We start from the raw sequence: 20,182 nt of genomic DNA on the forward strand, positions 1-20,182 counted from the left end.
CACCAGTTGCCGCTTCATTCCTCTCTCTAACGCTTCAAAATCCTCAGAGGATCTCGTCTCCTCTCGATCCCAATTTGTTCAAATTGACTCTGCCAGCTATCTTCAAGTAGCGGCAAGAAGAAGAAGAAGAAGACCCTAGGCATTGCATTGGGGTTCCGATTCTCGCCGATTTTGGCAGGTCCTCTCTCTCTCCCTCTCTCTCTGTACTTTGATTGCAACGTCGAGCTTCGAGCTATAAGAACTAGGGTTTGGCGATTCGATCGTGGGGTCGAATTCGCATCCGATACGGAAGTAGAGGCATTTCAATACATTTTATTAGAAACAAAGCTTTTACTTTAGATATATCAGAGTATGAATGCTTAACTACGAGTTTGATGCCAAAAAATTAGGTCCGAGTGTTGTGTTGGCCCTGCAGGGTCAGATTTCCCTTATTACAGCCACCATTAATGGAACATTTCTCTATCTCACAATTATGTGATTTTGTGAACTCTTCTGCTGTTGATCTTTCAGGATTTGTGGAACATTCTTAAAACCTGCATGACACAGGTTCACACATAAGATGTAAAAAAAGGCAGTAACAATGTTTTCCTACTGGTTAGGAAAAAATTATAAAAAAAAGGCAATGTTTTTCTACTGAATTGTAGGTGTTTCCACTTCCATGTATGGTGGTATACATCGCTATTGCCCAGGAGCCTCTCATTCCCCATAGCATGCCAATTATAATTGGCTTTGATAGGACCATTCTGATGTGACACCAGTAGGGAAATACTAATGAAAAAACTCTCCAATATGGAGTTTTTTTCTAGTAAAGAAGCAATGGATTAAGCAGTTTGTACCATCTGATTCAGTTAAAATGGTTTTGGCAGCTGCATGTCCCTGAGCTTCATTCAGTAGCACTACGTTTTAACATTTCAATTTAACAAAAAGACAGGTCTTGAATGACATGTTATGTTTATCTCATATATAATGACCACACTAGTGAAACCTATTGTTTGATGGGCTCTCAGAATGTGTAGTAACAACGAGGTTACCTTGGGGAGTTTCCTCTTGGGAGGAACAGGATCAGCAGCTGGAGGCGCGCTGCTTTTTTAAGAGCAATGGAGTGTTTTTAGCATCTTTCTGACTAGACGTTTAGCATATATTCCCTTGGTGTGGTTCTCCACTCTCTCACATTTACTTTTGAAATGTTTAGGTGCTATGTTATTCCTCTTAAACAGCTGCTCCAGTTATGTCCTTTCTTTCTTTACCTGTGTGCTTGTTTCAGGCAGTTCAATTGCTGAGTTAAAAAGATATCCCTGCAGTGGACACACTGCAGAATCTCCACACTCTTTGGTGTCCATGCCTTCTGTTGTTTTTTGTTTCCCAATGAGGCCCAAGGCTATGATGAATTTTTCGGGTTTATCTTCATAGGCTTTGGCCCGGGATTGAAGTACCGTCCATAGTTCGTACCACCCATTGGCAGCCCATTAAAGAAGTCGGGCCATAAGCCCTTTATTAAGTCTTTGGAGGAGAAATGGGCTGAGCCCATTTGCTCAAGGCTTAAGGAAGCCCAAGCCAAGCCCACTTAGCCCTCTGCCTTGCCTTAGCATCGTCATATAAGAGGCCCCTTGCTGTTTCTTGTTGCCCTTTATTGGCGGCCGACTCTCTCTCTCTTTCTCTCTTTGCTCTCCCGATAGTTTCCTTTGATGGCTGATCTTCGTGAGTCGGTTCTTCCTCTTTCAGCCAGATCTCCCTTTCCATGGCAGTGGTCTTCCTTTCCTTTGGAAGCCCTTGGTCGATCAGTGAGTAGTCCTTATTTATTCGGTTTGGCAGATCCCTTAGAGGTAAGCTTTCGGTCACTGCTCTTTGTCCCATATCTTAGTGATTGCTCTTGTTCCTTGGTGGATCTTGCTGTGAGCGTAACCTGTGTGGTTTGGGTAAGAGATTTTGCTTTCTGGCCGAGAGGCTTTGGGGTCCGATTTGGGGGTTTTCGTGGCTTGGTTCTTGTGTGCTTCCGTGTGGCTTGGTGTCCCTATTCCTTGGAGTTACCTGGGTGGTATAACTTGGACAGATCCAGATCTGAGCCTTGAAAAGCCTTTTACAGGGAGTGCTATTTTTTTTACTCTTGTGTTCTTGGTTGTTTCGATATTCCTTTGGTTTTGCTTATATTTTGTTCTAACCGTCTGTTTTGGTAAGTGTTCTTCCGCAACACCTTCAGTTTGCTTTTCACATATAGAAATGATGCTAACATGACTGCTTCTCTCTGGTGATCCATCACCCACCTCTTTAGCTTCAGCTTGAAGGAACTTCTCCAGCTCATCACTGATAAGCTTCAAACCATTCTCAGTTACGTATGTTTGTTCCTTAAGTCATTTTCTCAAAAGGCATGGGAAATGTTGGTGTTGAAGGCTCTGTGCCGATCGGTTCTGATCCAAGGGTTCCAATCGTGAGAAAGCCATCAAAAGGTGTATTTATGATAAAATATTTCTCTTCTTCATGAACCTCCACTTTCTTGTTATTGAGCTCTTTACTGGAAATTTTTTTACATCCCCCTTGGACTTGCCTTGAGTTTGCATAGCTGAAGGTTGGCTTTGGATAGTATTTGTTGTTCATAAGCGGAAGACTGAGCTGAGAAGTGTGCACATGAATTCCCTGGAACCAGACAGCAAAAGCAGTTTTGAACAGTACTTATGGCTGGTTTTTTACTATGGTGTCTCTTTGCAGTAAATGGGAATGGGAACCAATGAAGTTGCTGCAATCCTCCATTACACATGGACTTTTTTTGTGAGGGAGATAGAACTGGAATGACCTAATATAATGTTATCATAAAGCGACCGTAGCAAAGGTTGACGCCATCTTTTAGGACCATTTCTGCAGACATGGAATGTTGTAGTTTCTTTCTTAAGAAACTCAATCTTAGTAGGAATTAGAGTGAATAAGAAGATTAAGGATTTGTTTTAGTGGGAATTAGAGTGGATAAGGACAGTCAAAGTACCATTTGGGAATTCTTTGAATGGTTCGATGCTATTTTGCCTTAGTTTAGGGTGCACCCAGCTCAGTATCAGCAAGATTGTCAAATTAAAAATAAACTAAAAGAGTTACTGATGACGTTGATTCTAAATTTAGAAGAATTTTGGACTCACCTTCATCTCCAACTTTCTTATTGAGGGCTTGACAATAGATTGCTTTCTTTGTTGAAGGAGACACGGATAGAGATAGGCTAGGGAGAGGAGTTTTAAAAGGGAGAAGACTTGGAAATGGTGTAAGAGGGAACCATGGAGGTTGCTTTCATCATAATGGTTATTGAATAGGAATCTAGTGATTGCTTGAATGTTCTCAGATAGAGGTGATCAGAGAAATACATAAAGAAAGATACAAGATCTCGATTGCCATTTTTGTCACGATCGAATTGTGTAGGCAAATTGAGTGGGTTTGAGACCCACACGTTGGCAACCATCTGCCTTAGTGGTTGTGTATACTTGGAGTTTGGTTGCATAATACATTTTTGTTTGTGCAGTTGGCCATTTGTCAAGGCAAGTGAAAAAACAAGTGTACAATATGATGAGTTTGCATGCATCAGGTGCAATAGAGTATTCAACTGCTGAAGGATACAGAGATGATGAGAGAGCAGATAAGAGTTTCACCAGATCCATCTGGACCCCCCCCCTTTTTTTTTTTTTTTTCTGCATGCAAACATGTTGAGCATGTAATCTATCTTGAATTATTCTATGAGGTAGTAGTGAGAAGAAGCCCACCATTAAGTGTAGGGCTATAAAAAATATATTAGATAGATGTGTTGATTGCAAAGATGATTAAAAGTCTACAGATATTTTAATCAATGGGGGGTCACCTAAGGGGACTGATATGTGTCTTCAAAGGTTTTGGTAGGTCAAAATTTAGGGTGAGACTTTCCTCGAGAATGCTAATACTTCACCAGGAATGCTTTTGAATGCTATAGCTGATGGTGCACAAGCATTATATATCTATATATATTTTAAAAAGAGTATAAGAAATGAAAGACCCATTGCAAAAATGTTTACTACTAAAATATTTTGTGTAAAATTTGTCAGAAATATCATTTCCGATTAATGAATGTAAAATTGTTGTAACTGCATGTAATTAGTGTTAGGAACCAGCTTAAAGATTTTGTAGTTTCAACATTTGGCTTTCATTTTTCTGGCACTTAAAATTTTCCAATACTTGCAGGTAGGTATGCTAGCTTCTAGTTCTTATATTGAAAGTCATTATCCTTGATTGAATGATTTTCATGTTTTTTATTACCATTTTTAGTATTGTGCTGCATTGATGCATTATTACTCAAATTATGCTTCTAGTTCTTCTATTGGAATCCCTCATCCTTGGCTGAAAAAGTCACGTTTTTTTGTCAAGTATTCTGCTGCATTGAAGATGGTGTTGAAACTTTATCACATTATTCTCTCACTAAAACCTAGAGGGTTGCATCAGGAAGGGCATCTGGCGTCAAATTTTGCCACATTGTTCTTTTGGATAGATTTGTACTGCCAATGTGATTAGATAAGGTCATTTGACAAAATGAATGCCATGTTACGACAACCTTAACTTAGGATAAGGTGTCTCTCATTTACAGGAAAAAAAAAAAAAAAGAACCTTAGGATAAGGTGCAGTATGATAATGATAGTATTGTGTTGCATCGATAAATTATTACTCGAATGTATTTTGAAGCAATACCTTTTAATTATACGATGGGTTTATAGACGGTTGTTATCGCTGTTTTGTTATCATAAAGCTGAACTCTATTTTGAGAGCTGTGAACCAAATGCAGAGAGAGTATAGTTCACTCTGCAACCTAGTTTCCAAATAATACCACAAGATTTAGCAAAAACAAAGGAAATACAACCTATTTATCCAAAAAAGAGGGTATTCAAGAACAAATTTCGTAGATGGAAGGAATAAACGATCTGAACTGGATATAGCATAGGCAAGAACCATAATATTAAACATAAGAAGTGCAACCAACAACACAAGAAAGAATTGACTAAGTAAAATTCCAAAAATTTCAAATTTCAACTACGATTTCAAATTTCAGCAAAATATTAAACATGGGGCGTGTGTTACTATAGCGTGTCGAATCCCACATCGGTCCACCAGGGGGGAGATCTTGGGTATATTACTCTAAGGTTGGCATCAACCTTTTAAAAGTGGTTGCCTAGGGTGTGACATTTAACGCTTTCAAAAAGAATAAGAATAATAAAAAAGAAAATGATTGATTAGCCTACAACAACTAGATGGATAGATGGCCATACAAAAGCTCCTTTTTCTTGTGGCTCTTCTCAAAGCAGGATCACCCTTCCAAGGGTGGTTACACTACATCAATGCAGAAGGGAAAGGAAATTACAATCTAAAATTGACACAATTAATCAAAATAGTATATATACCAATTTGTAGTTCCTTTTTTAAGTCATTTAAGTTTCTCAATTTTTGGCCGCACCAAAATAAATACCAATAGAAAAATCCTTGTTTTGTCTGAATTTCATGTGATCTTGCTTAAGACAGGTTTTATGAGCTAATGTGCATAGAGTTATTAGCAGATTTGGAGCAAAAAAAGATTTTCCTGAAACTCATGTAGAGAAAATAAGTACTCAACACTGAGCTCAATCAAAGGCCTCTTTGTTGCCCCAATCAAATTCAAAGGATTAAATAGTAGAATTATTGTTTAGTGAAAAAGCCAACTATTAACAAATAGTGGAAGCAGCACACCTAGAACCAATAAGCTAGCTTTTACTTGTTAGAACTCATATTGACTGGCATGCAAAACTTATTAGCACTACAATGTAGCTATTGCCTGACATACTAAACTAACTTTGATGTCCGAGTGATCATGCAAATGAGCACTGGTATTCTGATTGACAACCATAAACAATAGGAAAAAGTTAGGGCAATCACAACTGAGCCATAAACACTTCTTTGATGATTATAAACATTGTGCATGATTTGTGTGAAAACAAATAGAGTTTCTTTTTTTCTTATGGTAAGTTCAATAAATTAGAAGTAGAACAAGCAAAATTAAAATTGTGAAACTCTTTACAAATCACCTAACAGGAAAAAAAAAAAAAAAAAACTCTTTATAAATGTGTGAATAAAATAATGTGTGTATTCTACCAAAAATGTATAATATAAGAGAATATATGTATACAAGTATTTTAAATTAATTATATTAATACCCCTTATTTATCTTATTTAACAAAATCAATCTAAAATCTGAGTTGTCATCTTCAATTTAATCAATCAAACAAAATGTTGCAATCCAAGCCTCTAAACATCATCAATTCTAATAATCTTGGAACCAGGTGATTTTTGGAGTTGAGATAATTTTAGCTATAATTCCATTTGCAAAGGCAAGTCCATGGTTGAGAATTTAGAATGCCTAGCATTTATTCATACTGATGTCAGGTTTGTGTTTTTTGACACAGTTATGTTGGAATTTTATGCACCCTGGTGTGGTCATTGCAAAAAGCTGGCTCCAATCTTGGATGAAGTTGCTGCTTCATTTCAAAATGATGCTGACGTTGTTATTGCTAAGATTGTAAGATTTCTGACCTCTTCTAGCTAAGTTATGGAAGTTGTTGGTTTGTGGTCTAAGTTAGTTTTCAAGTTTGTGCGTTCAGGATGGTCCACTATGAATATGAAGAATACCTTTGCATTACTTTTGTTTCTTCTAAAGAGGATCAGATTCTTGTTTTCTTGTTGCTGGGGAGAAACTGACTGTCCACATCATAAATGCAATTAAATTGATGAAGGAGTGACTAATAACCAGAAATGAAATAGAAAAAGAAAAAAACAGGTTTAAATTAACAATTGAGTTAATTGGCATGAATATTAATAATGCCAATCCCCAGTAACGGCGCCAAAAACTTGATGGACAAATTCGCAAGTATACGAAATCACTAAAGTGATAAACAAATAAATCAAATATCATTCCCACGAAGATTATATACTGATTACTAAAATTGATTAACCCTATTATTATTTAAACTATTTAGAAAAGTTATGATCAAACTAAACCTAAATAAAATAGAACTAATTAATCTAATTTCAACAGATCAGAGAATAACAAAAAAAACCAAGATTAATTTATCATTGGGGTATTTTAAATTTACTTAAATCAATCCTATTTAATTTATTTGACTGATAATCAATTTTAATTATTTATGCAATGGTTGAACAACTATAAATTGATGAAGTGATGTTTGTACAATTTGTGGGAACACAGGCGAAATTCATGATCAAGTTAGCCCCTCTCAACCTTCTGTCTCAGTTAGGAGCTATATAACTAAAAGATCAACATGTCCAACAGTTGTTGAGCCTTCTGATTGGCATCGTTCAACTCTACACGACCCCAATTTTGTAGAAAATTATTTCAAGGTAAAGATTATATTTTTCTTTTGGTCTTTTTCCAGGTTAGGCAAGTGTGTGGGGGGAGGTGGGTGGGTACATCGTGATGGCATATCTACTAATCACTTGCTTGGCCGTGGCACATCAGCTGCATAAACTGGATGGCATATTTCTGAGGTAAGTGACTTCCTCATCTAGTTTTAATTCAAATTCAAATGATAGCGATGATGATGATAGGATTAATCTTTCAAATATTTGTGAAAAACGTATAGTTGATGTAGAAAGAGTTGCAAAGAAAATCAGAATGTTAAAAAAGAAAAAATCTTCTCTTAAGGATCAAACAAAAAATCTAGAATATGAAAATGCAGCTCTTATTTAACAAAATGAAAATTTTCAATCTCAAAATTCAACCCTTACTAATCGAAACAAATTGCTTGGAAATGAGTTAAAAGATTCTAAGTTAGATTTATCAAATTTTTATTTGCAGGTAGCAAAATACTAGATAATATCTTAGAATTTCAAGAAGGAGATACTATGATGGAACTCGTTTGAGCTATGTTGAGAAAGACCATAAAAATTTTGGAAAACTATCAAAACCTAAATCCAAACTAAAATTTGATTCTAAATGTAAATTTTGTAAGTGCCATGGTCATATAGAATTATTTTGTCTAAAGAAGATGAATATTTAGAATAAAGAAGGTATGGGTTCCCAAGGATGAGCTCAAGGCAGCTCCAAAAATGATTTGGGTAGTTAAAAATAAGTCTTTGGTAGAAAAATAGGTTAGAAAATTCAAGGACTCAAATGATTGGCTACTTTATCTTGGATAGGTTTTATATGCAGTCCATGGGAGTTAAAACAATTCAGCTTGGGAGAAAATGATGTATCTCCCCAGGTAATATATTCTAATCTCATATCTCTTTAAATTTAAATGTCTTTGTTGAAATGGTTTTCAACCTTGACTGTTTGTCTTGATTACGTATGCGATTAAATATTGATTATTTATGTTTGCTTATTATTAAAGCCTTGAAGATGAAATCATCTTTTGCTCATCAGTATGAATTGTTTTGGATATGACCTTATGGTGTTAATTGAGGTATGTCTGTACCTGTGAAAATACATGCTAAATTATATTCTAGTGTCTTAAACAAACTTGCTCATTGAGTGTTATGTCCAAATAGACCTCATCAATTCTTGCCTAAAGGTGTTGGTGAATATCCTGTCCCTGTCCGATATAATAACCCTCGGCACCCCGTACAAAGTCACTATTCTGTCCATGAAAGCTCTGGCCACCTCTTGGGCTGTATAGGGATGAGCCAAGCTTATAAAGTGTGCAAATTTAGTGAACCTATCCACCACAACTAGCACACTATCCTTCCTTTCGGACTTAGGCAACCCCTCAATGAAATCCATGGAAACACTAGTCCACGCTTGGTCCGGTACTGGTAGGGGCTGGAGCAATCAGGGGTAAGCAACCTTCTCATACTTGTACCTCTTGCAAGTATCGCAAGATAAGAAGAATTCCTTCACATCAGTCTTCAATCTTGGCCAATGAAATAGTTGTTTCACTCTTAAATAAGTGTTTTGGACCCCTGAATGCCCCTCCTAAGGGAGATTCATGCAGTGACTGCAATATTTTTTTTCTAAGGTCCCTCTTGCTGCCAATGACCATCCTGCCATGCAGTCGCAGTATTCTTTCCCTATGAGAACTCGTATATTTCACTTGTTAATGCCTGGTAATTTTAGTAGTTTTGTCATTTGTTTAGAAATATAATTTTTCTACATTTAATTTCAGATTTTTACATCAAAGATCAGGTGGAAGGCCTCACATTGATGCACAGCAAGAAAGTTTTGACAAAACTGTTATAGTTCAGGTTTTTTTTGTGGTAATTAACCTTTATTATTATCGTGCAAAAGCTGCTGAGAAAATTGATAATGGTGTTAGTGCTTTTATTTGACTATGGTTTTGTGTGTGTGTGTGTTTTTTGCGTACTCTTTCTTGAATAATATGAAGCTGAGCTTTCTTTCTTTTTTTTTTTTTTACCCAGAGTGCTTTGTCAACTTGAGATCATTATTTAAAATTTTTTGGGTATCACCCGTTCATTTGTAATATGCTTAATCAAGAGAGGAGATGCCAATGTTGTGGCATGTTAAAAAAAAATGGGTTATCTTTTTTTAGCAGGTTTTATTCGTATTTTAGTTTGTAAATGCAGAAAAGTGCACTTTATGTCCTCTTTGTCTTAGAGGGCTGGAAATTGCCTTAGTTTTTTTCGAACTCCACAACTACACAAGAAGAAAAAGTAGTATTGAAAGATAGGAAAAATATGCACTGGGATTTGTGGCCTTGTCTTTATTTCAATATCATTAAATTTGGTCTAATTTGTTGTATTGCTTGACCTTATTATTCTTTTTGTGAAAAGTCAATCATTATTCCGTTTGCTTTACAACACTTACATGGATCTTGGGCATGCTAGCTCTTGTCAGTTGATTTTAATTCGTAGATTCTTGATTCTTTTCTTCAAGGTTACTTAAATTTTGTTTTTATTTGCGGCTATTTAAAGTATGAAACTTTAGAAGTAACACTAATTTTTCATATTGCAATTATTTTGTATAGCTACACTATGTACTTGTATCACTACTTTGCTTGAGGATTAGAATAGGGGTTTCCATGCTTAAGCTTTAGTGTACTACCTATCAATTCTTGTTTAATGTGATATTGTTATTCCAAAAAGGCACTTAATCCTTGCCAACAGTATTTTGAGCAAAGCAAGGAATGACTGTTGAACAACTTAGGACACGTGAAATCAGAAATCTCTGACTTGAAACAAAAGAAATTGAAAGAATGCTCTGAATCATCATGTGGCAGAAGCATTGATATGTCTCAAATGGAAAGAGGTTAGCTTTTAAGGAATTTGATGGTTTAATCGAGTATTTGTGACCAACTCTTTAGGTTGTATTAAAGATGGGTTCTTTGAAATTAATACTTGCCAACCATCAACATATGTTATTGATCTATGAGTTCTCTGAAATTACGAAGGCTTCAAAGAAGTAAAGATAGGATTTTGTTTTTCTAAATGCCATTGACAGAATTTATCCTGCCGAATTTTTTGAGCTTGCAGAAATTATAATATGCTGTGCTTTTATTTAAGAACTCAGATTCACCCATAATTATTATTCTCTTGCTTTCCATTTATTTATTTAATTGCGAGTCATGTTGCTCCATAATTTTTCATTTTGGTTAGCGGGAAATTGTGATTTTGTGGCTCAATGAAATTGTACAGATGTTGTCTTTTTCTTTACCCTATTGCAGTGGGATAGAGGTTTGATATGTTGTTCTCTTCTCATTCCTTAGTGTTTTGGTTTGGCATATATTTGATGAGGTTGGGGTGACAAAATAACATTAAGCAATGAGAGATAAATAACAGTTAAATATTGCCTTAGGTTCCATGTAAATTATACATACTTATCGTTGAAAATAAATTGGGGCACATATATCAGTTTCCACATGTTGCATAAGACATTGGTGAAGAACTCGATATTGATATTTGTTTTAGTTGATTGCTAGCCTTCACAAACCAAGATCTGACCAAGTATAATCCGTCTATGGCAATGGTTCATAATAATTGATGGCAGCTTAGTTCTATGATAGGAGATAATTTTGACCATTTGAGCTGCTGTCTTGGCAATTTTCATGAGGATGGCACTGATTATGTAATCTCCTTTGTTCCCAAGTTTTTGTTTTGTTTTTGGATGTTATAACAAAGTCAGTTTGGATAACCTGTTTGTAGTTAAATCTTGATTCTGGGCATTATGCCATCATTTTTAATGTGATCTTTGTATTCTCATAAATGAAACTCAGTTTGAATCCCTTCTTTCTAGTTAAATCTGAGCAATATAAACCTGCGAAAACCTCCCCCTTTTGTGACATTACTGTACAAATAGAAATTCTTTTTCGGGGTGATGGAGTTAGTAGAAGAAATTCATTATCCTTGCTTAGTGCACTATTGTGACAGCCGATCGTGATCGCCACTAAAAGTTTTGGGTGTTGTGGGTACCAACCATGTTTATTTTGTGAGGGGCAGCATTAACAGTCACTAAAAGAAGATTATTTGTGACGGCCATGTATGGGGGCCATTAAAAGTGGATTATTTGTGACGGCTATGTGTGGCGGCCACTAAAGGTGAAGTATTTGTGACAGTCGGACATGGTGGCCACTGAAAGCTTGGAGGTGTGATAGTCCCTCAAACAAGCTTATTTGTGACGGCCGCCAATAGCGGCCACTAAAAGTGGATTATTTGTGACGGCCATGTGTGGTGGCCAACTAAAGGTGGAGTATTTGTGACAAATCCTCAAACAAGCTTATTTGTGACGGCCGCCATTGGCGGCCACTAAAAGTGGATTATTTCTAACAAAAACAAGCTTATTTGTGAGGGTCGGTATGGGCGGCCACCAAAAGTACATTATTAGTGATAGCCACGGATGGCGGCCGCTAAAGGTGGAGTATTTGTGATAGTCAAACATGGCGGCCACTAAAAGCTTGGGGATGTGGAACTCGCTCTAACTAGCTTATTTGTGACGGTAGCCAAAGGCGGCCACTAAAGGTTCATTATTTGTGACGGCCAGAATTGGCGGTCACTAAAAGTATATTATCTGTGATGACTAGAAGTGGCCGCCACTAAAAGCTTGGGAAAGGGGTTTGAGTCATTATGCTTATTTGTGAGGGATGGGGTTTGTGGCCACTAAAAGATGACTATTTGTGACGGTATAATGTGGTAGCCACTAAAGGTAGATTATTTATGACAACCGAACATGGCAACCATTAAAAGCTTTTGGCATAACTTTAATATACTTATTTGTGACGGCTAGCTTTGACAGTCATTAAAACTGAATTATTAATACAAAAAAGTACAATAATATAAAATATAATTAATAATTAATAAAAAAAATATTTTCATTTTTAATAACATTCTTCTATTATGTTTTTATTTTTTAATAACATTCTTCTTTTGATATTCTTAAAAAGTATATTTTTATTTTAATATACTTTTATAATTAATTATTAATAATATACTTATTCTGAAAAAGTATTTTTTTATATTCTTAAAATATAAAGTATAATTAATAATTAAAAACAAAGTATGTTTTTATTTCATTCTTCTTTCAATATTCTTAAAAAGTATATTTTTTACTACTAAAAAATTTACAAAAAAAGAAAAAGATATATTTTTTATTTTTCTTTTCCTTTAAAATATAAACAAAAGTTTAAAAAATATCTAAAATTTACAAAAAAAGAAAAAGATATTTTTTTTTTATTTTTTTCTTTCAAAATATAAACAAAATTTAAAAAATAACTTTTAAATTTTAAAATTATTATAAAACTTTAAAAATAAACAAAATATCTTTTTTATTACCCTCATCTCTCCCGCCTCCATTTCCCTGCATCTCCATCTCCCTCTCTGTCTCCTCTCCCACCTCATTCATTCCCCATCGCCTCCGTCTCCTTCGCCGCAACATCTTGCCTCCATCTGCTTCTCCGTCTCCGGCTCCAGCTTCGGCTCCGTCGCAGCCTCCTTGTTGCCTCAACGCTGTCGCTGCATCTGCTACCTCAACACCGCCGCCGCATTTGCTATCTCAATGCTGCCGTCGCATCCGCTGCCCAACACCGTCGTCATCTCCATCTCCATTGCGGCTTCCAGCTCCAGTAGGTCTATTTCTGATTTTGTTACAGTAGAGAACATATTTTGTAATTTGTTACAGTGTGTTAGTTGAACAGATTTTGCTTTTTATTTGCCAGCATTATTTTACCTAATAGTTATTTGTTAACATTATTGATATCAGATTGTTATATGAAAATGATTTGTGAATTAGAATTTATTTAGTTTAATTTGAACAACGGGAAGCGATTTTGTTGACATGATTGGTAAAAATTTGGTGCCATAGTTTTCATACTTTTTATAACCATAGATTTGAAAAGTCTCTTCTAATTGGCCTGACTACCTTTATCATTCATTCGAAAGTGGTGTCACTGTGTTGGAATGAATCCTGTGCCTCTTTTAGTTGGTTCCAGGTTTCTATCTTCCCGGAGCAAATCTAAGGGAGCATCTGAGAACAGGGAAGATCCTGTGTATAATTTGGCTATGTTCTATAGATCTTGTTCAAAAAGTGAAAGTTAATGTGTAAAGGGATCTAAATAAATTTTGTCATGATTCTGAATGCTCAAGTTAGAGATGATGTTTAATATGAATGCTTTCTCTTTTGAGTTTGAAGCTATCAGTCATCTTATTATTGGAATTTTCTGGTGCAAGGCCCAATGTTTCGTTACAGAGATCTTTTTCTTGGATTTGACGCATGTCAACAATTACCAGCTTTGGTTAGAACTTGCATTTCATGGTATTTTCTATAGAAAAAATCTATGATATTGAGTGAATTTGTTCTTTATAAGGTACAAGTGCATGTGATTACCATGGATGGCATTTCCTGTAAAGAAACATGTCTTTTTCCTTCAAACTGTTGCCCTCACATGCTCCCATATTCAATCACTTTCTTTTTCAATTAAGCTTCATGGCATCTAATGGAACATTTGTTTGTACAATTAGTACAATAATGCTGCCTGCTCCTGCTGATGTCTTATGTTTGTCTTCCATTCTATTAAGACATCTTAAGAAGCTAAGGGACAACTATTTATAAATATGACCTTTCTTTGGTCTGTTTTTGAAAGCAGAATGTAATGGGATTAGGATTAGATTTCCCATTACATTCTTCGAGCAATTATGGAGAAGAGATGGCCCACTGATTTCATCTCCACAACAATTCAAGCAAAACCAAAAATGGATTGATAATATGCTTCAACCAAAAAGCCAGAGATCATTTGTTAAATGCCTCGTCCTATGCATCATAATGTGTTTGTTAAGCAAGGCTCTTAGGGAGGGATAAGCATCAAGAGGTGATGATTGACAACAACCCAATGAATGAAGGGATTCCTTGATGACAAAGCCAAGCCACCAACCCTTTTGGGGATTATATTAAGGGAAATGAAGGGCAAAAGAAGAGCTGTCTGCTTCAGCTTTTGTCTCATCATGTTAGGTCCCCTAACTTTACAATCTAGTTAACAAAGGATTAATACTTGCAATACATTAACCCTATGGTTGACCTTTACAGGTTGGCTGATTAGGGTGGTTGGAAAAGAGTTAGGAATCAGTGAGCACAATGACCATGCTTAAAGAGTAGCATAAACTCACTTTACAAGTAAAAAGGAAAAAATAATAGACTCTGTGCAAAAATAATATATATATATATATATGTAACTAAATCATATTAAGTAAAAAGAACTCCATTAGTGGTAGTCATAAATTTCATATACTGTAAATTTGTCCACCAATGCATAAATTAAGTTTTGGAACTAACGATCTAAATCCTCATTGCTCATGAATAATACATATCGAGCTTTAATGATACAAGAGACATGAATTTTAACTCGATAATTATTTAATAAAAGTCTTTAAGTCTACCCAAGTCTGTGATAAAATGGCCGAAAGGAAGCAACAAGTCTGTGCTATGTTCTCATTACTAATTTTTACTACAAATCCACAGGAAGTCTTTCCTTTCTAGTCACAGCATCAGCATACTTGAATGGAGTAGGCCATCCAAGTATGTATACTGTTTATATACATATATGTATACTGTTTATATACATATATATATATAAATAGTATATATATGTATATAAACATATGATAATCCATTAGTTATATATTATCATTACATGAGGGATGCCGGGCAACCCAGTGAAGGAGATGTTGCTGTGTTTGAAAAGATACAACTGCCTAAAAAAATTAACTAGAAAAGTAGAAACCACTCGTTCTCTAATCTACGAACTTAATTAGGCATTGATCCAGCAGTTAATTTTTGGGAGTTTGCTAATCCTATTAATAAATGTAGTTCCAATTTCATGTCTGAAAACAACTAGGTGGACATACTTGCCCCCTTGCCTCTATACACTCCCACAAGCAAACCTTTTTTCATCCATACACCATTAATTAATTGGAGTGATTGGATTTTTTTTTTTTGTGCTTTAATTGTTCACTGACTATATAGGCCTATAATAATTATTGGTAGTTAAGTTACTCATGAACTAAAGGTTGGTCCTTTTTTAAATTTCAGGTCTTTGATTCATTTCATTAGTTTCTTGCTTTCCCAGCTCAAAATTTCAGGTCTTTGATTCATTTCATTAGTAATTGGTTTAATTAATTAATGAATTGAAGGTTGGTCCTTTTTCAAATTTCTGGTCTTTGATTCATTTCATTAGTTTCTTGCTTTCCCAGCTCAAAATTTTCTTTATTGTCTTGCTATTATGGATGAGTACAAGAAATTAGATTTGACTTTATTACTGATGTCTGTTAATTTAAATAGAGGTGTAATGTGTAATGTGAAATAATTTCTTTGTTAATCTAATATTGTCACCCTTCTCATTTCCCTTGCAGTGTTGGTTTGTTTTCAAATCGTTGCGTTATTTGGGATTGTATTTGCATCGTAAGAGGTATGTATCCCGTGAGTGATGGGGATTTTATCACTCCCTCCGGGTGGTGGGAGATCACCCTAATTTATAGGTATGGAATATTAGTGAATATATATATATGTACATTGATATTGTGTATGTACACACACCCTGTGAGTGATGGGGATTTTATCACTCCCTCCGGGTGGTGGGAGATCACCCTAATTTATAGGTATGGAATATTAGTGAATATATATATATATATGTACATTGATATTGTGTATGTACACACACCCTGTGAGTGATGGGGATTTTATCACTCCCTCCGGGTGGTGGGAGATCACCCTAATTTATAGATATGGAATATTAGTGAATATATATATATATATGTACATTGACATTGTGTATGTACATACCCCGTGAGTGATGGGGATTTTATCACTCCCTCCGGGTGGTGGGAGATCACCCTAATTTATAGGTATGAAATATTAGTGAATATATATATATATATATGTACATTGACATTGTGTATGTACATATCCCGTGAGTGATGGGAATTTTATCACTCCCTCCGGGTGGTGGGAGATCACCCTAATTTATAGGTATGGAATATTAGTGAATATATATGTGTACATTGACATTGTGACAGGTATAATTTAAGTCATTTATACATCTTTCTCGTTAACATTTTTTTTTTTTTTTGTTGATTAACTTGTCTATTTAATACAAGCTGAAATATTAGGACACGAACCGTCTACATGAGAAATGTTCAAGGTGACACACAAGAAAAAAGACGGGTCAATGGTTGATTCCACGTCAAAAGAAAAAGTGGTAAATTTTATTTTAAGCAGTTTATTTTGTTATTGTGATATATATTTTAGTATTATGTTACAACATATCTGTTTTATTTATTATCAAATTTCAAGAGAAAATTCAATCTTTAGTAACCCAAAGAGCTGAGGAAGAACCTTCTTAAGCTATTAATGAAAATGAAATTTTCTCTGAAGTAATGGGAAGAGAAAGACATAGACGTGTTCTTGGGTATGGATTCAGACCAACTCTTCTTCTGTCCTTGGAAAGATTCCATCTCGTCATGAGCTCATTACAGAACTAGAACAAATGCGACAACATAATAATAGTTTGAAAAATGAAATGCAACTTTTGAAAGAGAAAAATGAAGCGTTGTCGACAGAATTGGACCAAGTCAAAGAAAGACAATCAATTTTTGAAGCTTTTATGGAAGATGTTAGGGCAAGAAGGATTAGAAATAACAATTGACTAGACTTAATTGTTTGATGTCTTTTTTTGATGTAAAGTGCTAAATGTCTTTTTTTTATGACAATGTGAATGTAAATTGCTAGATGTCTTTTTTTGATGACAATGCAAATATAAAGTGCTAGTCAATTATTAATTGACTGGAGTTGTTTTCTAAAGTTTTTGATGATTAGAATGGTGTTTATTTTGGTTTCAATATATTAAATTAATAGGGTTTAAAATATAGAAAAACAAGCAGTGGGTTGTGAGAAAATTTTATAAAAATCACTTTTTGTGGCGGCCAACAAAAGTGGTCACTAAAAATGTCTTCTTTTATGGCAGCCATGACTCTCATTAAAAGTATCTATCAAACACTTTTTGTGGCAACCAATATAATGTGGTCACTAAAAAACGTTCATTTTGTGGCGGCCTAAACTATCGCTAAAATCTTATCATTTGTGACAACCAGCAAAGCCGTCACAAAAAATTCATCACTTGTGACAACAGTGGCCGTCACTAAAGAGTCATTACTTGTGACGGCCATGACCGTCACAAAAAATGACATTAGTGGCGGACGATTGTGGTTGTCACTAAAATTTTTTTTGTGATCGTCACATTCGGTGGCCACGAAAAGGGTATTTTTAGTGACGGTTAGCCAATAATCGTCACTAATACTATTTGTGATAGACTTTTTAGTGACAACTTGTGGCGACCAATTCGGTGGCCACTAAAACTTTTAGTGACGAGTTTTTATGCTTATAGTGACGGTCCTGGCCACACTAAAAGTCAAAATTCTTGTAGTGTTGGATTATTATCTAGACCATGATCATTTAATAGTTAATCATGCTTGCCACACGTGGTTCATTAGGGAACCTATATGAACTTGGCAGTCACTTCTAATATGTAATTTGTTCATAGGTGTTTTATCGCCATCATCACTACTATTATTACTAACACTTGGATTGCATGCCTCAAAGACATATGTCCTAGATCCTGGTCTTAGTGAGAGGAATTGATTACTGATGCTTGGAGGTTATGAAGGTTTTTTGACACTCTAAATCATCTTAGTGATGATTAGCTATGTCATGAACATTCAATTGTAAATCATGCTTCCACGTGAGGTTCATTAGGACTTGTAGCTGAACTCAGCGGCCACTTCTAATTTTCTATTTTATTGAATATTGATGGATTTTTGTTAGTATCATCATGATTAACATTTCTATTACAATGTGTCGGGACATATTTACTAGAGCTTGTCGTGAGGGAGGATAATTTCATTATTAAACTAATTCTTGGAGGTTATGAAGTTTTTTGATTACTTTAAATCATCTTATGCTATGAGAACCCAAGGAAACTATAAAAAATAAAGGTTACTAGATAGTTAATATCATGCACTCCATTGTACATTTGTTTCTTGGACTATATTCTGATAGGGTATTATTGTTGGTGGTCTAATGTATCTTTTTTATTAAGTTAATTAGTTTTATTTTCTTCTTATAAGAGATACCATCTTGTAATTGGTTTCTTTCATTATGGTGTTGCAAAAACTACGAAGGCTTCAAAGCGTGAAGCATTGATATGTCTCAATTTGAATCAGGTCAATATCTAAGGAATTTGATGGTTTAATTGAGTATCTGTGACCAACTCTTTAGGTTGATGTAAAGATGGGTTCTCTGAAATTAATATTAGCTAAAGTTAGTGCTGATCAAATTCAGGTAGTCAATAGTAAAATTCATTATTATCATTAACTACACCTTATCCTAAGTAAGTTAGGGTTGTTGCATGGTGTTCGTAATGTCAATTGATGACATGATAGTGAATGAAGATAATTGATATGGTTGTGTTCCATCACATAGTTGATATTGTGAAGTTAACCCATACAACATGGAAACATGACCCTTTCTCATCCATATATGAATGGATATTGTGATTCGTGGAAGATGAAACAACAAACTACGTGTACTATTTGTAGAAAATGAAAGCTTTTTAGCAGATGGAAATAGGTAGGGGTTGGATTTAATGCAAGGTGGCAGCCATATTGTCTCTTAAGTTTTCTGAAGCAGAAAGTTGCTAGGCGGCAGTTAGATGGTCTTTAAGAAGTGCTGAAGCGTGGTAATAGGTGTCACACAAATAAGATGCCACTGAAAGCCTGACAATGGCAGCTAGAAGGAAAAGATGGTGGCAACAAGATGCTTTGTTCCGGTTGACCAAATCAACTCCCAGTCAACTAAATCAATCAGAACTACAGTAATAGGTTATATCCAAATCCAAGTTAGTACAATCCCATCCAACCAACTTGATCACGTGTAACACCCCTCGCCTTGAAACTGAGGTAAGGGGTGTTACAATTTTCACTCACAAAATGTCATTTTAGTGTGAATATGTATTGTGCGATCACCTTTTCCCTTGTTATTGAGAAAACAGTGTAATATGGCATGAAGTTGCCAGACGTTGCTGTATATTCCGAGCCTTTCTCAGGTATGAGTCGGGGGTATATCTGCACATTATCTGCTCTCATACCACTCTTGGCGCTGTCTCTGTCACGAGGTACACCTATTTTATTAACTTACCTTAGTATGTATTAGCATGGTTGTGAGCTGCCACATTGATGCAAGAGCAGTTTTGTAGTTATTAGTGTTTTTATTTTATTTTTATTTGTTTAATTATTGTTAGTATTTCAGTTATTAGGTTTTAATACTTTTCTATTTATTAGTTTTAATAAGTAGTCATGTGACTAGCACATTTGACTATTAAAAAAAAGATAGATTCCTTATATTAGATGGATTCCTTGTGATCAAGGATTAGTAACCTAGTATAAGTAGTCTTTTAAGAGACTTTGTAGGCAGCCGTTTCATTCTATTTCAACTTTGAAGATTTCTTGAACCCTAATTTTAATATCTCAATTCCATAATTGATCTTACATTGTTTTCGCCAATTTTTGCACTTTGTTTTGTTGATCATTCCGCCCATACTGCGTTGGATGTCCCATAGATTGACCTGATTTACAAGTTATGGATGTACGCCTCCAATCCATGGATCTCAATGGATCTATCAGTGAACATCTATCTCCATACACCACTGTACAA

At 35.2% G+C, this 20,182-nt stretch overlaps 1 long non-coding RNA gene and 1 pseudogene across 1 annotated transcript in view; both read right to left on the reverse strand.

Moving 5' to 3' along the window:
- Window positions 1-459: 459 nt before the first annotated feature.
- Window positions 460-3,128, reverse strand: LOC127801336 (protein LAZY 1-like; annotated as a pseudogene).
- A 5,110-nt stretch (window positions 3,129-8,238) lies between these two features.
- Window positions 8,239-20,182, reverse strand: part of LOC127801729 (uncharacterized) — a 71,398-nt gene continuing 59,454 nt past the window's right edge. Inside the window, exon 3 of the long non-coding RNA XR_008023177.1 lies at window positions 8,239-8,305. This is a non-coding gene — a long non-coding RNA (uncharacterized LOC127801729). The remainder of the gene's footprint in view (window positions 8,306-20,182) is intronic.

This window comes from Diospyros lotus, chromosome 1 (genome assembly GCF_014633365.1).
Source record: "Diospyros lotus cultivar Yz01 chromosome 1, ASM1463336v1, whole genome shotgun sequence".
Lineage (NCBI taxonomy): Eukaryota > Viridiplantae > Streptophyta > Magnoliopsida > Ericales > Ebenaceae > Diospyros > Diospyros lotus.